The sequence below is a fragment of the Vulpes vulpes genome, chromosome 4 (genome assembly GCF_048418805.1).
Source record: "Vulpes vulpes isolate BD-2025 chromosome 4, VulVul3, whole genome shotgun sequence".
NCBI lineage: Eukaryota > Metazoa > Chordata > Mammalia > Carnivora > Canidae > Vulpes > Vulpes vulpes.
Genome location: NC_132783.1, coordinates 128,164,338 through 128,181,865, shown reverse-complemented (window position 1 = coordinate 128,181,865; position 17,528 = coordinate 128,164,338). Strand labels below are relative to the sequence as shown.

Sequence of the window (17,528 nt, the reverse complement as noted above, 5' to 3'; positions counted from 1 at the left end):
GACTCCACTAGAGTAAATTGATTCTTCACTGCAGTGGAATTGTCTTGATACTGATATATTGACATATTACAAGACAAGTACAACTACTGTGTGCTTTGTCTTAGGGACATTTCATCCCCAAATGAAGCTTAGCACATACCTGCACCATCAAGGAATTGTGAACAGTATCAGTGGGACTCGTAACAGTGAGGACGTAAAAGTTGAGGTAGTATGGGCTAATGTAAACTAATGTGAAGATGCATGGCAAGAAGTTGTCAATGACAGAAGGCTGGCTGGTGGGCTGGAAGGGGCAACTCAGAAAGTGAGAGGTCCAGAGAAGAGCACAGAGGCAACCTCTGCAGAGCCACACAGGCCACGGGGAAAGGAGCAAACCATCCTCAGACTCCTCACCTATTTCCTAAAATGTCTCTTAAGGAGTTGGGTGTGCTGTGTTCCTTACTTTATGATGCACCAAGTGACACATTAGGTCATCATTCACTTACTCATCTGTTAAGTATGTTATTATAAAGAGCCCCCAAATTCTTTATTTATTTTATTTACAACAGTGGACACATTGTACATGTGTGTGTTTGCTGTCTGTATGCCTTTGGATTTGTGGGCATATAATTTCAATGATACAACATTGTTGATAATTGTCTAATGAACCATCAGTTTTCTCAACAGCGTGGAGACCGGAAGAGAAAAAAAGAATAAAATGGAGCCATGTAAGAGAAACAAATAGGATAGGAAAGGAGATTCCCTGGAAGAACTGGGGAGGAGTGGAAAAGCAGAGGAAGGAGTCAGGGCATATGGCTGGTGGAAATCTGCAGTGGTGAACACCTTGATATGAAGCAGATTTAAATTCTCTGTGAAAAAAAAAATTCTCTGTGACCAGGGGGCAGCCCAAATGGCTCAGCAGTTTCGTGCGGCTTTCAGCCCAGGGTATGATCCTGGAGACCCGGGATCAAGTCCCACGTCAGCCTCCCTGCATGGAGCCTGCTTCTCCCTCTGCCTGTGTCTCTGCCTCTCTCTGTGAATAAATAAATAAGATCTTTAAAAAAAAATTCTCTGTGACCAAACAGATCATTTTGCAATTGCTGCTTCTTTGACACTCAAGTTCATAATGGTGGTCCTCTCCATGAGGTGCTTTACCCATGCACCTTTCTTTTGATTTGATTCCCTTTGATTCCCTTTCTTTTTTTTTTCCTTTTTTTTAGGTATGGTGCTGCCATTTTAACACACTGATGCTCATAGATTGTACACACAAAAGATACATTTTGCCACACAACTTTAATGAAATACTTAAGAACAAGACATGGTTTGAAGAGTTACAGTCTTCGTGTGTCTATCAAAAATAATTTGATGAAATTTTCTCTTAAAGAACCTGTTACGTTCAGTCAAGTAAAAGTTGGATTTTGAATAAATTGTGCCCCTGGAATGAGTTGCTTTGGAATTGTGCGCAGCTTTATTTACCTCTGCCCTTTCCCTTTCTACCTGTGAGTTAAAATATGAACGCCACAAAGTTTAGCTCCCCAAAGAGTCACGGTTGTGCCAGATTGGACTGTGTCAACTTTCATATTCTCTAACTGGTGGTTCAGAAATTTGATAGGCCTTAAATATGAATTTGAAGCTGATGTTTAACAAGAGTGCACCATACTTTATCAATTCCCTAAGATTGATTGATTGATTGATTTTCCATTTACCTATCAGCTAAAAGATTTTATGTCAAAGGATATCTTTAGGTGGCAATCCTTCAGGCCATTCTGACCCGTATGTGAACTCTTTGAAGCTCTTGGGTCTCTGAATTGCTTAGCATGTGGAATGATGCATAGGTGGTGTCTGTTTTTACACGTCTTCCTCTCAAGGTGCAACCATGGATGTGACTGCTCTAAATGGCCAGTGGGGTAGGAATTGAGTCTATGGCTACTTGAAACACTCTTGTAGAAAGATTTTTAATGAGTTGCTCAGTAGACAGTTCAGCTGAGGTAATTTTATATTATGTGGCATGGATGATTTAAAAACTTAAGTCCAATCACATAAAAGACACACCCTACTTTAGCTCTGTGTGGTTATATATATGTATGTATGTGTGTGTGTATAGTTTTTACACAACATACTTTAGCGGTGTGATAGTATCTGTGTGTATGTATATAATTGAGAAACCCTGCTTTAGCTATGTGTTAGTTTTTTCCCTCTGACCGTATAATTCTATTTTAAACATGAAGTAAGATGGCTTAAAAATATTAATTATAGAAGCCAAGCTTCTCTGAGTCATGCAGTGACCTTCCTCCACCCTACCCCCACCCACCCTGTCGCCTCCCCTGTTACTTTTACGCATTTGGCACAACCAGTTTTCTTTAATGAGACAGAGATTTCCTTTCCAAGAAATGAGTGTAAGCTCCAGACTGAAAAGATGAAAATGCTAATGGGTGGTGTCTGGCTCACCCAAACTGATTTCTCCAGGTGTGCGTTACATATGTGCTGGGTTTTTTTGCCTGTAAGTTAACAGTCCATGTTTTTCAGCAGCGTTGTCTATATCTAAGGGAATAAGAATGGTTGCTAAGAAAAAAAATACATTGAAATTACACTGCTGAGACTCTTTGTACGTTCTTTTTCCTTTTGCTGGTGGGAGGGTCTTTGTATTCAAAGATGAAATTAACAAGAACCTTATACCTTTGGCTTAAATATTAAGCAGAAATATATCCATTTAAAATTTTTGCCTTGAATGAGTAGACAGATGAGTTCAGCCTCAGGAAAAGTTGGAATGGGTTTCCTCCAAGCATGAGGTGGGCAGAGGGCTCTGTTTTGTTTTTTTCATGGCAGAGGTTTCATCTAGAGGAAGTAAGAGGCTTTTTGCCTGAGTCTAAAGAATTAAAGTAGGATGAAAATGGGATTACAGTATCTGATGCTGGACTCCTTATTGTTTGTGTCAGAATTTAAATTATTTGTTCATAGTTGGTCACAAGACCTCAGTCTCTATTCCGTGCTAGGAGAGTATTCTTTCAAAAAAACAGGAAGCAACACTTTAAGTAATTGCAGATTTCCAGTGACTACCAGGCTGATCCCTGCTCTTTGTCGCTGCTTTCCTGTTTCAGTCTGGGGGAAGTGGCAGAGAGGAGAGAGAGTGGGGGAGGCGACTCTTACAGTGCTGGCTAAACTGAGCCTGGCTTTACCTTACTGGATGAGTGATGAAAACACTTTAAACAGTTGCCAAACAGTTCAGTAGAAAATATTTGACATCTCACCTACATCAACAAGCAAGAGTTAAAGGTTAAATCACACACACTCAAGTGCTGGGAAAAAGGATATGTTTATGTCATCAACTTTCTTTGTTCTAGGACCGCCCTATGTCAACAAGGAGATAGACAAGTTCCCCGCTTGGAGCCACCAGGACAATAGAGGCTGATCTACAATTTGTGCATGGTGACATATCCCCTTCTAAGCATTTGCAGCTTGCTTCTAGTTACATGGACTTCTTCACAGTTCTTTATGCACTTCCAGGTAGCTCTATACTTAGAACAATATGGTGGTGGCCTTTGCTCTTTCTCCACGCAGATTCTTGAGATCCCAAGCATGAAGCTCCGCATAGAAGGAGGAAAACCTGGGCAGGGGAAGGTTTTTTTTTCATCTTATGCATTTCCTGTGTTGATTACAAACCCCTTAATGTCCACCTTAAAATCTACTAGGTGGTAGGGCCAAGGAGATGTACTTTACAAAACTGGTGCTCACACACAGGGAGGGCTTTTCTGGAGAGATATTTAGTGCCTTTCACAAGGAAAAAGGTAAAAAGTTTGAGCAGGAGATTTCTTGACCAAATCAATAAAGTTTTAAATTGAAATTTGTGAGGAAACGAAAGTATACCTAGATGATTAAGAAAACTATTGCCATGGAGACCAACAGGTGTGTCATGGGAGGGCAAAAAATAATATAGAAAAATGTTTCTTATCTTTTGGTGGATCAAGGTCCCTTTTGAGAATCTGGTGTGAGCTATGGATTACTTGATTATATTAAAGCTTATGCCCATGTTCAGGAGGATCAGAAACTCCTTGATGACCCTCTACAGATGTCTTAGCAGTCAGTGGGCTCCTGGGTGGCTCAGTTGGTTAAGTGTCTGACTCCTGGTTTTGGCTCAGGTCATGATCTCAGGGTTGTGAGATCGAGCCCCACGTTGGGCTCTGTGCTCAGTGTGGACTCTGCTAAAGATTCTCTCCCTCTGCCGCAGCTCCTCTCCACACTTCTCTTCCTCTCTCTCTCCCTCTTTGCCACTTCATCTCTCTTTCTCAATGTCTAAAATAAATTTAAAAATCTTTAAAAACAAACAAACAAACAAACAAACAAAAAGTCTTAGCAGTCAGTCTAGGGCTCCAGTTAGATGCTTCTGATGTGGAAAGTAAGAATAGCCGTACCTATTCCATAGTCAAAAATACCTTTACAACTAAACGTTTCCTAAAATCAGGATTCTGGATCCCTTTCCCTAGAGTGTGCTGGGAGAGAAAGGCTAACTCTTTCTACTTTTCTTTCTGTTTCCTATAGATATTGTCTAAACATTAGTTGCTAGGTTCTTTTCATATGTTAATACTGTCTTTCAAGCTACAACAAAACTGTTGGCTGTTCTTATTTCTGGCTTGAAAAATCTTTGCCCAGGTCTGTGGACTTGTTCTCTTTCTAGTCTGTCTGTCAGCAATATGTCTGATTTGAGGTAGATACATTAAGCCATTATCACCTGATTCCATGAAATATTGCCATCACTTAGAAAGCATCCTTTAACTTGACTTGAGGTTCACCGACAATCTGGTCAATTTTCACATAGCATTACGGTTATTGCAGAATCCCACAGTAAAATTTGGACTCATTATTTCAGAGCTACAGTGGTTTTCAGACCTTGTTTAATGATTCAAAAGAGAAGCACAAAAAAACCAAACCAAAACAAAAAACAAAACAAAAAAAAAAACAAAAGAGAAGCACAGATTTTTATTACACTATTTGTGATAACTGCATCCCAATATATTTGGCTTTCTTTGAGTTACCATAGTTTTAATGTATTTCAAAACATTATTTCAATAAGCAGTCCCCAGGCTAGTCAGACTGCCCAATGGATCAATGGCAAACAACGTTTAAGGACACCTGGCAAAGTACAATAGAAATACGTTTTCATAGGTGTTTGACTGGTATTCAAGGTTAGTAGATTTGCTGGAAATATTTTAAAGGTACCATTGTGGCCACAAGAATGAATCATGGCCTAACAAGGGTGAAGACATCCTGCCACTCGACAGTGGAATCTGTAACCTGGTGGGACTGCAGGGCCGGCCGATGTGGCTGCTTGAATATGGCTATGTCTGCCTTGAGAGAACCATTCTTCTTTCTTTTTCTTTCTTTCTTTCTTTCTTTCTTTCTTTCTTTCTTTCTTTCTTTCTTTCTTTCTTTCTTTCTTTCTTCTTTCTTTCTTTCTTCTTTCTTTCTTTCTTTCTTTCTTTCTTTCTTTCTTTCTTCTTTCTTTCTTTCTTTCTTCTTTCTTCTTTCTTCTTTCTTTCTTTCTTCTTTCTTTCTTTCTTTCTTCTTTCTTTCTTTCTTCTTTCTTCTTTCTTTCTTTCTTCTTTCTTTTTCTTTCTTCTTTCTTTCTTTCTTTCTTTCTTTCTTTCTTTCTTTCTTTCTTCTTTCTTTTCTATTTTTTTCTTATTGAAGTATAGCTGACACACATTATATTGGTTTCAGGTTGAGTAAACCATTCTTGCAAGATCCTTGCCGGAGCACTTGAGGCAGAAGCTGAGACTTTACCAAATCTATAAGGTCTCCTGACTGTGGCTTTTCTGCCTGGTTGTTAGGAAATGTTGAAAAGAATGTCAGAATGTAGATTGAGAACTACTTTCATCACAGCATAAACATGGCATGGTGTGGCTGTTGTAGGGGGGAGGTGTGGAGAGCTTATGGCTCTTCTGTACCTGTGACCTTCAGAGGCTATGAAAAACTTGACAGTTTTGAGCAGCCGAATGGACTTATGTCAGTTTCCCCTCATTTTTTTTTATATTGGTTTTAGCAGTAAGCAGTGCAGTGTTTTCCACGGGCAACTAGTTTGATTTTACTTTCTGACATCGTGAATCTCAGAATTGTTTTCTTTCATGTTGGCTGCTTGGCAGTCAAGAGTTAAATCTGTTGGCTGCCTATAGCAAGAATATAAAATTTCATGGCATAAATTTTGTACTTCTATTTCATTCTTAGGAGGCAGCATAGTGAGTGATTAAGAGCATGAGCTCTGGAGACAGACAATTTGGGTTCAGATCTACTAGTTAACTAGCCAAGGTCCCTTGGATGTGTTAACCTTTCAGTTTCTTTATCAATCCTCATAGAGGTATTTGTGATTATTGGATAATCCATGCCAAGCATTCAGAGCATCAGGGTTCCAGTGAGAACAAAAAATTGTTAGATAGTGTCCCTGGCTTCAAATTACTTTCCTAGATTATTTTTTCTCTGTCTCATGTTTTATTACTTCTTTTGCTCATTGAAATCTTATTACTATATAGAATCCATGTTTTATAAACCTCCTCCTTTCTTTCTGGCATCCTGACAGCAGTTTGAAGGATGGATTTGTGAAGAATGGGATTAGTATGGCAACCAGTTAGAACAGTATAAGAATAATCCATTTGACAGATGATAACTAAACATAGCAATAGGAATGTGGAGGAAGAGAGGTATCTGAGATATTTACTAGATTGAATTGACAGGACCTTGTGAGCCATTTTAGGTGAAAGATAAATAATAGGGAATCTGGGATAACTTCCAGTTTGCTAGTTTAGATGACTGGGCAACTGATGGTACCATCAATCAGGATCAGTATTAAAAGTAGTGTCCTGGAGGTGGTTAGTGATAGTAATAAACAATGAGTTATGTTTTGGCCATGTTGAATTTCAAGTTTTTTTGTAGGATTATTAAGTGAAGCCCAGTGAACCATTGAAAATAAGCATCTACAGTTCAAGAGAGCTTATAAGGCTGGATACATTGGTTTAGGATTTAGTAGAGTATTCATTTTTAGCAATGCTTAGGGGTAAAATTGTCTGGTAATAAGTGAAAGCCATGGGACTTTTGGGAAACAGACTTGAGGACAAAGGCCATGACTTATTCATCTTTGTACTTCCAGTCCAGACACTAGCCCAGTCCCTGGTACAGAGAAGATTGCCAAACATTTCTTTCATGCCTTACCAGATGACTGTGTAACTAAAAAGAAGAAAGCTCCACAGGTGACTGAGAAGGAGCAATCAGAAAGATGACCACGAACTAGAAGCAAGTGATTTCCTAGAAGATGAGGTACCAGAGTTTTAAGAATGAAGGTATGGTCAGCATTTGGGGGTCTTAGATCGCATAAAACTGAGACAATGAGTTAGTGCACTGTACAAGGAAATCAGGACTTTAAGATTTCTCAAGTGTGGAAATCAGAGTTGTCTTATGGTTACTTACTAGGGATAAATGTAAAATCCTTACTTAGGTTTAAAAAATCAAAAGCACAAATACTGGAAATAGATGACCTGATTTAATCACATTCCTGGGATTTAATAGTATGCTGAAAGGTCAATATAAATTAATTCTAGAGTCTGACTGCCAAGGTATATAATTGGGCAATGCTAATAAAAATATACAGTAAAGAAATGTGGAATATTTTCATATATGTCACAGATACAGTTGGAGAAAATGCATTTCAAAAGGAAAAGTTATAAAACTATAGTATATGCAGAGAACAAAAAGCAGAATGAGGAAGCATCTGAAAGTCATGTCATTCACTTGAAGATTGGTTGAGGGAAGACATAGGAGGGACACAGTATGTTCCAGCTTCATGCTGCAGAGAGTCCATGACGTGTCCCCTTGGGACAGGCTGATATTTCTTGGTGTTCAAGAGAGCTCCTTTGACCTATCTCCCTTCCACTTTCCCCTTTATCTCAGAGATGGAGGGAGAATTTGAAGCTCAAATATTTTTCTCTCATTTTGTTAACAGAAAACTGTGTGATAGTTACTCTTCAACACTTCTTATTAATCTTATTCTTTGTAGTTAGGCTTTGATCAAAGGTGGAACTGTAAAGTGATCAACTGAGAGAATCCAATTCACTTTGAGAAGTTTTCTATAATTAAGCTTGTCCTTCAACAGAATTAGCTTTTAGTGGGAAAAACAGTGAGCTCTCTCCTCTGTTTACTTATTGAACCAATATTTTGGGGACATCTACCAATATTCCTAAGATAGAGATCCCTAAATAGTAGGGACATAACAGGAAACCAGTTTGATCCCTGTCCTACTGGATCTTACATTTTAGATTTATTTATTTATCAAGAGTTTATTAGGCTCATGCTGGGTAGTAGACTAATGCTTTCCCTCAGGGATATAGTAAGAAAGGTTTCTATTCTCATAGTCTTTATAGCCTTACAGGGAAGAAGATATTAAGCAAAGAAATATACATAAAGTTACAGACTAGGTGATCATTTGTACTATGCAGCAGGATGAATTCTAAAAGGGAGAAATTAATCAGGAGAACTAATGAGGTTTGGTGAGCTGTGGATTGGTCTCTCTAAAGATGGGCCAATTACAGGTAATATGGAGAGACCAGTATATGAAGAGTATCCTCTAGAAATAGAGAAAAGGCAGGAGTCACTGGAGCCAGGTGAATAGGGGAGACAAGTTTGGTGAGAGCAATGTCTGAGTCTTTGTAAGAATTGGCTTTATTCTAAGTGCAATGGAAAACCACTGAATAATTTTAGTGAGGATGGTGATATAATAAAAAAAAATTTAAAGGAAGGAGTCTTTTGGATTCTGTGTGGAATGCATCACAGAAGGTGAAATTAGATGCGGAGAAAATAAAGACTCCATTGACTCAGAATGATGAGAGGTAATGGTGCTTTGCAGGAGAATGGAGGCATAGATGGATTAAAAACATGTTCTAGAGTAGGCTTAATAGTCATTGGGAACCTGACTTGAATTCCATGGATTTGATATGGGTAGTTAGGACAAGGAAGATTTGGAGAATAACCCTTGAGAATCTAACTCCTGTGACTGGCTGCACTGTGAGAGGCGTCCTTGGTGGAGCTCCATGTCTGGGGTGGTTGGGAGATTGACTATGAACATGAGTTCCTTTTGGACTGGTGAAGCTTGGTGGGATGACTGTAGACACACAAATACTATCAGTTACAATTGAATAAAGATCAGAGAGTCTATGACGTGTCCCCTAGGGACAGGTCAATGATATTTCTTGGTGTTCAAGAGCGCCTTTGATATATCACCCTTCCACTTTCCCCTTTATCTCAGGGATGGAGGGACAATTTGAAGCTCAAATATTTTTCTCTCATTTTGTTAACAGAAAACTGTGTGATAGTACTCTTCAACACTTCTTAAGAAAGAATTCAAGCAAAAGCCTTATTACCTGTGTTGATTCAAATCAGAGCTATAAAAATGCTGTTTTTCAGATTATCTGTGGTCTTTTACTTATGGTATTTATATTTCTCATTTTTTGTTCATATTGAGAATGACTTCAGAGGTCTCTTTTTATGATGAAGATACTCTCTAGAGGTTTGACTGCTTGCTACAAATCTCAAAGAATTCAGTGGCATATATGTTGTAGGTATTTCTTCCATTGAAGTATAGCATAGAAGAATCTCATGTGAGAAATTGAAAAGTTGCCCAGAAATTGTTAAACATCAGTGTTTTTGATAAGATTGGTGGCAGGTATGAGAGAGAAGATCATTAAGTCAGGAAGATAAGCATTCCTATGAATTAATGTATCATTCAGCAATTATGATTAAGTGCCAAAGGTCTTTCAAATAAACAAATAATAATAAGAGAAGGACTAGCCATCACATAGGATCATGTGGAGTCTCATTATCCTCCCCCAAACCCCCAAACAAATAATTTTTCTTTATATGGTCTCTTGATCCACTGCTTCTATTCTTAATGCAACAATTTAGACTACCACCATATTTAAATTCATCATCCGATATGTGGGCCATTGAAATAGGGTTGGACCTGCTCTCTGTTTTTTTTTTTTATTTCTTCCTGCCCTCCTGCACACTACCATCAAAACAAATTTTCTAAAATGGTGCTTTAATCATGCTTTTCCTGCATTCAAAATCCTCCAGTCAGTTCACATGTTAGGACAGTAGGAAGTCCTACCACCTGTGATGAGTGCAACCTTCACAGGACCTGGCCAATCCTATTGAATGTGTTTTCCCTGTTCATTGTCCTGTAAACACACTGGACTGTTTCCACCTCTGTGTTTGTTTATGTTGTTTCTTCATCATGGAATACCTGACTCTTCCTGGAGTTGCTCCCTTCTCTGAAGGTCATGATTGAACTCCACTTTCGGGGATGCTCCCAGGGCACTGGATCCTTACAGATTTTGCTTTGCTTACATATTTTCTCCACTTACATGTCCCAGATTTAACATCTGTGTTACTCTCCCCTACTGGAAGGGAGGATCCTCCTTATGATCCTTCCCTGCTCTGTTTCTCAGCAACCCTCTCCTACAGTGCATGGATGCCTGACCTGAGTTCAGTGGGATCCTTGTATCTGTACCTATATTCAAGGCATTTTCCACTGAGGAAAGAAGTCAGGCTAATTGGAAGGCCTAGTTTTGGAAGTAAGAATGAAGAAAGATAGCTTTTGCCAAAGGCTCTAGAAAGGGTATTGTGCAATAAAATGTAAGGCACTTTTTTTCCCCCTGTCTTTCTCTGTCTCTTGTCTCTGGCTCAATGTTAAAGCTTATTTCTCCCTTTCTTGTACTGAATCATATTTTTCTTTTTTTTTTTTTTTTTGAATCATTTTTTTCTATTTCCTTCCAGACTCTGTTTTCTCCTTCAGTCTTTCATCACTCCTAAACCTATGTCAATAGTCATCTAAGACTCTTTTTCTCTCCCAAATCATCTGAACGAAATTGTTAGTTATGTTGTCTAATCTTTCTCTCTTTTCAATTATAACACTCAATTTCCTTTCTGGTTATTTATTTATTCCTTAAACTTCATTTTTATTCATTCATATTTTTTTGCTGGGTCAAGGGAGACTTTGACTCTCTCTCTCTCTTTCTATTTCTCTTTTCCCCCCTGCCCTAAATAGTTCACTGCTAAAGGGATGGGCATTTCTATATGAAACACAGTTTACATTCAGGCTAAATGGAGAAATATCTTCTTATTCTTCTTGTTCCTGGCCAGTTAGTTGTAATTTTGTGCTGTTTTTTAAAATACTACCTGACGGTTTATTTGAAATTCTAGGTAAGGTTTTTATAATAAATTACTTTAGAGTACTCAGGTTTGCAGATACTCTGTGTTACCTATTTATTATATTACCCACTATTTGCATACTAGCTTGATTTCTGTTGGAGCTATCTGATAATCAATGAATGCTTTGTTGTTTCTTGCCTTTACAATCCTACCATTTAAATCTCTTATATCTGGAGGAAAATGTTGAAGTAGCTTCTTCACATGATATGCAGTAAACAGTATTGTCAGATACATACAGAGGGGGAAGGCTGTTGTCATTTTTAAAATAAATGAATGCCTTTCTTAGTCGTGTAATTACACTGACTCTCTCAGATGAAGTGGTGATTTCCTTCCTTCTGATTAAAATGAGTTCTTGTCCTAACAGTGCTAATCTCATGGACTCTATTACTCAGCATTATAATAGGGAGAGATAAAGTCAGAATAGTTGCGCAAATGTGAACTCTATTTGTCCTAAGAAAGTAGTTTGGAAATGAAATGGATAAAATTTAGGTGAACATTTTTCGGGTCAGTTGGCTCTTCTTCATACCTGACTGAGACTAAAAAGTCAAACCGTTTTACCCTGAAAGATTCCCAGACTTTAAATTAAGACTCACCAATGTGAAAATGCTACCTTTGCTTTTTAAGGCAAGGTTTGAAATTGTGCTTCTATTTCAATTAATTTATTTGTTGCCTTTCCTGTCCTGTATTCACTCCATCTAGACTTTGAATGTATATGGATGTTGCTTGCAGGGACTTTGGCTTTCTTTAACGGAGTAGCCTGGACTGTTACTTGAAATATGAGAGGTTTTCATACATTTTGACATTCCATAGTGTACCCTGTCTTAGCTTATTGTCTCTTTAGGAATTGAGCAAAATGAAGATTATAACAATGCTAATAATAGTTTATATTTATCAGGCACTTAATGTATACAAGGTACAGGTCCACTTGTTTTATATAAACTACCTTGATTCATCTTCACAATAATCCTATGATATGGGTACCATTGTTATAATATCTGTTTTCAGATGAGAAAGTGAGACACAAAACTAATAAGCAGTTTGCTCCAGGTAGCCCAGATTCACCCAAGGTAGCCAGGAAAAACAAAAACAAAAACAACTGGACTCTATTTCCAACTATTTTAGTCACCACTTCATAATAAAACTATAGTGATAGAAAGATAAGAATATTTATATGTGGCGACAAGGACTGCTTGGCTAGTGGAGAGGATTGATCTTCCAAAGTTAGTAAATATGATTTCTGGAGTCCCCAAAATGCTTGGTGAAGTCAGGGAAAAGGATATTTATTCGATGCAAAATTCCATTCCTCAACTTTATCCAAGAACATCACTGCTTTAATGTAGATAGCATGCAGGTACTACAGAGAGGAATGAATCTTTTGTTTCAGTGACTATGCAGTATCCACCAGGGAATCTAGTAGTGAGATATTCAGGGAGTCAGGAGGAAGATGTGTTGTGAGAAGGGAAGTTTAGGAGAGGGAACAATGAAGGGCTTTATATTAAGCCCATGGTTAAGGGATCACACTGATGTCAGTGTAGTTAGTTGTCATTATCCAGTTGAAATCATTCTTGAAACACACAGGTAGTCTTACTACTTGCTTGTGATGTGTGCCATAATTTCATATGTTTGAAAGTGCAAATCCAATATGCGTTCCATATTTCTTTTTAGGATCATACACATTTTAATGACAGCTACATGAAGTGGGTAATGATGTCTGTTAATGGAAGTCTGAGTTCAAGGACAAAGTCATCCCTGTTTGTGAATAATGAGGAGAAACAGGAATATAGAGTAAGAATAGCACTTGAGCTTTCAACAGAAGGCCTTTCTCTTGAAACACACACACACACACACACACACACACACACACACACACACACTGTATTTAGTGTTCTAAACTATGCACTAAGAAAGAAACATGACTTTACTCCAGAACCTAAAGAATGAGGTAAAATATTTATTTATTTATTTATTTATTTATTTATTTATTTATTTATTTATTTTAGATTTTATTTATTCATAAGAGACACAGAGAGAGAGGCAGAGACATAGACAGAGGGAGAAGCAAGCTCCCTGCAGGGAGTCTGATGTGGGACTCGATCCCGGGACCCTGAGGTCACGCCCTGAGCCAAGGCAGACGCTCAACCACTGAGCCACCTAGGGATCCCCAGAACAATATTTAAAACCAATATTTAAAAACTCTTAGATGTTTTTCAATTGTCGCAATTCCTGCTTAATATAATTCTGGTATTTTCCTTCCATAGAGTCATCCTAGTCTCTTCTTATAGATCGAAACCTCCAGATGATGCTCATTCCCTGAAAAAAAATTAGTTCAATGGCTCTTCAGTGATATGTTAAATAGATATTCCTTCTTATGTCCTTTACATTTATTATGTTATTCAATCCTCACAGCAACCCTACATTATCAGTGAGGCATAGAGAATTGAAATAATTGGTCCTGGGTCACACAGCTATAGAAGGGATTTGGACTCCAGCAGTTACACTAGGAGTCCAGGCATGAATTGCTGTCAATCTGCACCTTTAATTCTATTGACTAATTCTGGAGCAGAGCCCTAATGAGCTGAGTATGGGAGTGTCCCATTACTCCACAGAACAAGACCAAGATAATGTACCATCTTGTAATAAGATCACACTGAGAAGATCACTTGTACATTCCAGATAGTAAGTCAGGCAGCTTGTAAATCAGTTGAGTTATACCCTTTAGCCATGTCCCTTGGCTTTATCAATATTAAATCACATAGGAGGATTACTTTTACAACCTGTTCTTAAGGGGAGGGGATACATTTCAATCATACTTGAGCAGAGGAATTTTCAAGCAAGTATGATTGCCTTATGTGATAGGAAAGATTGTGGGAAATTAAATGTTTTGAGTGTTTCTTGAAAGTATTGGTATGTCACTAGGAGTTAGCATATAGTTTATTTCAGTTCATCTTTCCAAAGAAAGTATGAGGTAATAATTATTATCTCCACTTGGTAGATGAGAAAACTGAGATTTGAGAAGGCCCACTGACTTTCCTAAGCCTGCAAAAGGCAGAGCCCTGATATAAACCCAGGTGTTTTGAAATTCAGAATTCACATCTATCACTTTAGAGTGTCCAAAGATTGTTCTGTAATATAGGATATGGTTTCCAATTTTAAGGACATATTTGCATTAAGCCACACAAATTCCTGTATTCAAAGATGCAAACTGTGCTCTGGGAAAAGATGCCATCTCTTAAAAATCTCTGCAAGGAAATTAATGTGGCAGACAGGTAAGGACTTGGAGATTTCTAAGATGGTGTCTCCATGGATGGTGGTGCATTCACAGAGGGTATTATTTGCTTAAAAAACTGACTCCAAACGAATTTAATGATTCCACTTTGGGACATTTTTTGTTTTTTGTTTTTCCACTTTGGGACATGTTAAAGTTGAAGTGACATTGCAACATATCAGCAGAACTGACTAGTAGGTGATGGAGAACAGAGCTCAGGAGCAAAGTCTGGGCTAAATTATGCACAATGTATCGATGGAGATTTGAATCAGTGGATGAGATTTCCCACCTTGAATATGTAGGAGGAGCCAGGGGCTAAAGAGAGTTCTGTAAATTACCTAAGAGCTGGGAACCCAGGAAGAAGAGCCTGCAAAGGAGCCTTGGGAGTACTCACGTAGGTGGCAGACCTGCAGAGCCACAGGGTCTCTGAAGACAACGCAGAGAGAATTTCCAGTAGAAGGGAGCTGTCAATCACATGCAATAATAGAATTTAGGAGGATGAATGCTGAAAAGGAGTCACGTGGGAAAAATATATAGTAAATCACTGGGCATACATTAAAAATAAAAATAAATCAAAGTGTTTTATTAATGGAGTTTCTTGACAATGTTCTTGAATCACAGACAAAGCTAATTCTTCACTGTAGGCTAACCCATTATAAGCAATGGAAATAATAGTGAAAAGAGAAAACTTGCTCCTAGTGAATTAGGCATACATCACACAATCATTTGAGATTGGCCACATATCCTGGTAAACTCGATGAATGACGAAGAAGCAGCACGACTGGGGATGACATGGAGGAGGGAACTGGGAGGTGGAGAGCATGGATCCTGGGAGAGTATTGTGTGGACTCAGATCCACCGGGAATGAGATGGGAAAACGTTGGGAGGTTTGAGCAAAGGAATGATACGATCTGACTTATAATTCCACAGGATACATCCAGGATACATCTATGTTGGGAATAAAGTGTGTGGAGGTGCAGACAAAGCAGCAAGACCAGCTCAGAGGTGATTGGCATCCAAGAGACAGATGGTGATTGCTTGGGCCGGGGTGGTAATGGTACATGTCAGATAGCAGGTGCATTTTGAAGGCGAAGCCCACAGAGAGAATACTGGAATAGGAACCGGAAACTTCATACACAAAACTCTTTTCTAGGTTTTTTTTTTTAAATGTAAAAGTAGCTGGCTGGAGGTCGAAGCAGTGTTAAGATGAATTGTTTTCCAGACTGGGGGAAAGCACAGCATATTAGTACGATAATGAGAGCTGGAGCAGTAAGGAAAAAGTTAAAATAGAGGTGAATGGCCAGAGTGATGTCCTTGAATAGGCTGGAGGGGAAGGAAGTTATGTCAAGTGGAAAGAATGGCCTGTTACTGCTCATTACTCTGTGCCCCGACCTGGTAGTGCCCAAACTTTTCATGTATGGCTCTCTTTTTAATGTTAACAATTTTCAAGGACTTTTTTTTTTTTTAGGACTTTCTATGTTAGTATTGCGCTTGCTCTGAGTACTCACAGATGAAGAAAATAGAATGATAACTATATCATTATCATGTAATTAATTATAATCATAACTATATTATTATATAATGAATATAAGTATTCATTATATAATTATAACTCACAGATGAAGAAAATAGAATAATAACTATATTATTCATTATAATAGCAAAGTTATATTTAAGAAAAAGTACAGTTATGTGAGAGACATTGGTTGTTGCTGTTATTGCTGCTCTGTTTGGTGCATATTTAGACTGATGTCTCCTTTGAAACCCCAAAGATTCATGCGTACAGCCCACTGTTTGGAAAACCTGCTTTAGCAAAACTGCACAACCAACCCCTTGCCTTCTGAATATGCCCAGGTGCTTACACACACTCAGATCCTATTTCATCTGAGATTTTGTCTTCCACATCCCTCAGGGCATGGTGCAACTCCTCCATAAATTCTTTCCAATCATACACCTCACTTTGTGTTTCAGTAATTGTCTGTTCTTGTACTTTAAACTGCTCGTATTGCTTGTATGGTAATTGAATGTACAACATATCCCTCTAGGACCTAAACGCTTCAAAAATGTGACAAATGCAGGAATATTTCTGTGTACATAGCTTCTCTCCTCTATTACCTGAGATTCCTTCAGCCTGAAATTATGCCTTTTTCATCTTTATTTCTTAGCAGTGGATAGTTCGCTATTGAACGGAATGGAAATGCTTGAAAAACTGGATTGATTCTGTGGTATTCCAGAGAACAGAATAATTATTAGTGGGCGAAATTAAGAATAAGATAGATTTTTGGCCTAATGAAAGGAAACATTATAATCTTTCGAGGTCTTAAAAATTGGAAAGACTGTTATTTAAAATAATGAGTTCCAGGTAAGAGAAAATATCCAGGGCAAAATACCATTTTTTTTCTCCCAAGTACCATTTAAGCTCTGAGCACTATACCAAGTGTATCAAACAGCATCATATCCCCACTTTACTCGAAGTGGTCAAGCAGCTTGTCTCAGTATACAGCTTGTAAGTGGCAGTGTTGGTACTGAAACTCGAGTCTGTGTGATGATCAAGTCCAGATATTTGACTTGGATGCCTCACTGTGCAGGAGGGATATAGGAATAGATAAATCTCCAAGGTTATAAAAGAAGATACAATTCTAGGAAAATGCTAGTTATTTAAGTAGCACCCTATGCTTTTATTAGAGTTTACCAGGGTCGCTTTCCAAATGAGAGCCATGAAACGGAACACTGAAAAACAGAAGCCATCCATAGTGAGGTGCCTGAGATATCTTTCACTTTGTTCATCCCCATTTATTTTTAGATCCAAATTATCCTTGATCCAGAATAAGAAAAAGTCCAAGTTCACTGGCAACCATCTTATGATGAGATAACCATTGAGTGGGCTTGGGGAGCAATTGGGAGACCTCTTCAAATGTTGAGGATACTTCGTGTTTCAAGCACTGGACACAACACTCAGACTGTATCATCAGTATTACCATAGTTCTCAGTATGCACCTGAAGTATGTAGGTGCTTAATTTTATCTCCCTTGTCCTCCAT

At 38.2% G+C, this 17,528-nt stretch overlaps 1 long non-coding RNA gene across 2 annotated transcripts in view; it reads left to right on the top strand.

Annotated features, from left to right (window-relative positions):
* Positions 1-7,156: 7,156 nt before the first annotated feature.
* Positions 7,157-17,528, top strand: part of LOC112933517 (uncharacterized) — an 80,974-nt gene continuing 70,602 nt past the window's right edge. For both annotated transcript variants that reach the window (XR_012001277.1, XR_012001276.1), the window contains exon 1: positions 7,157-7,301. This is a non-coding gene — a long non-coding RNA (uncharacterized lncRNA). The remainder of the gene's footprint in view (positions 7,302-17,528) is intronic.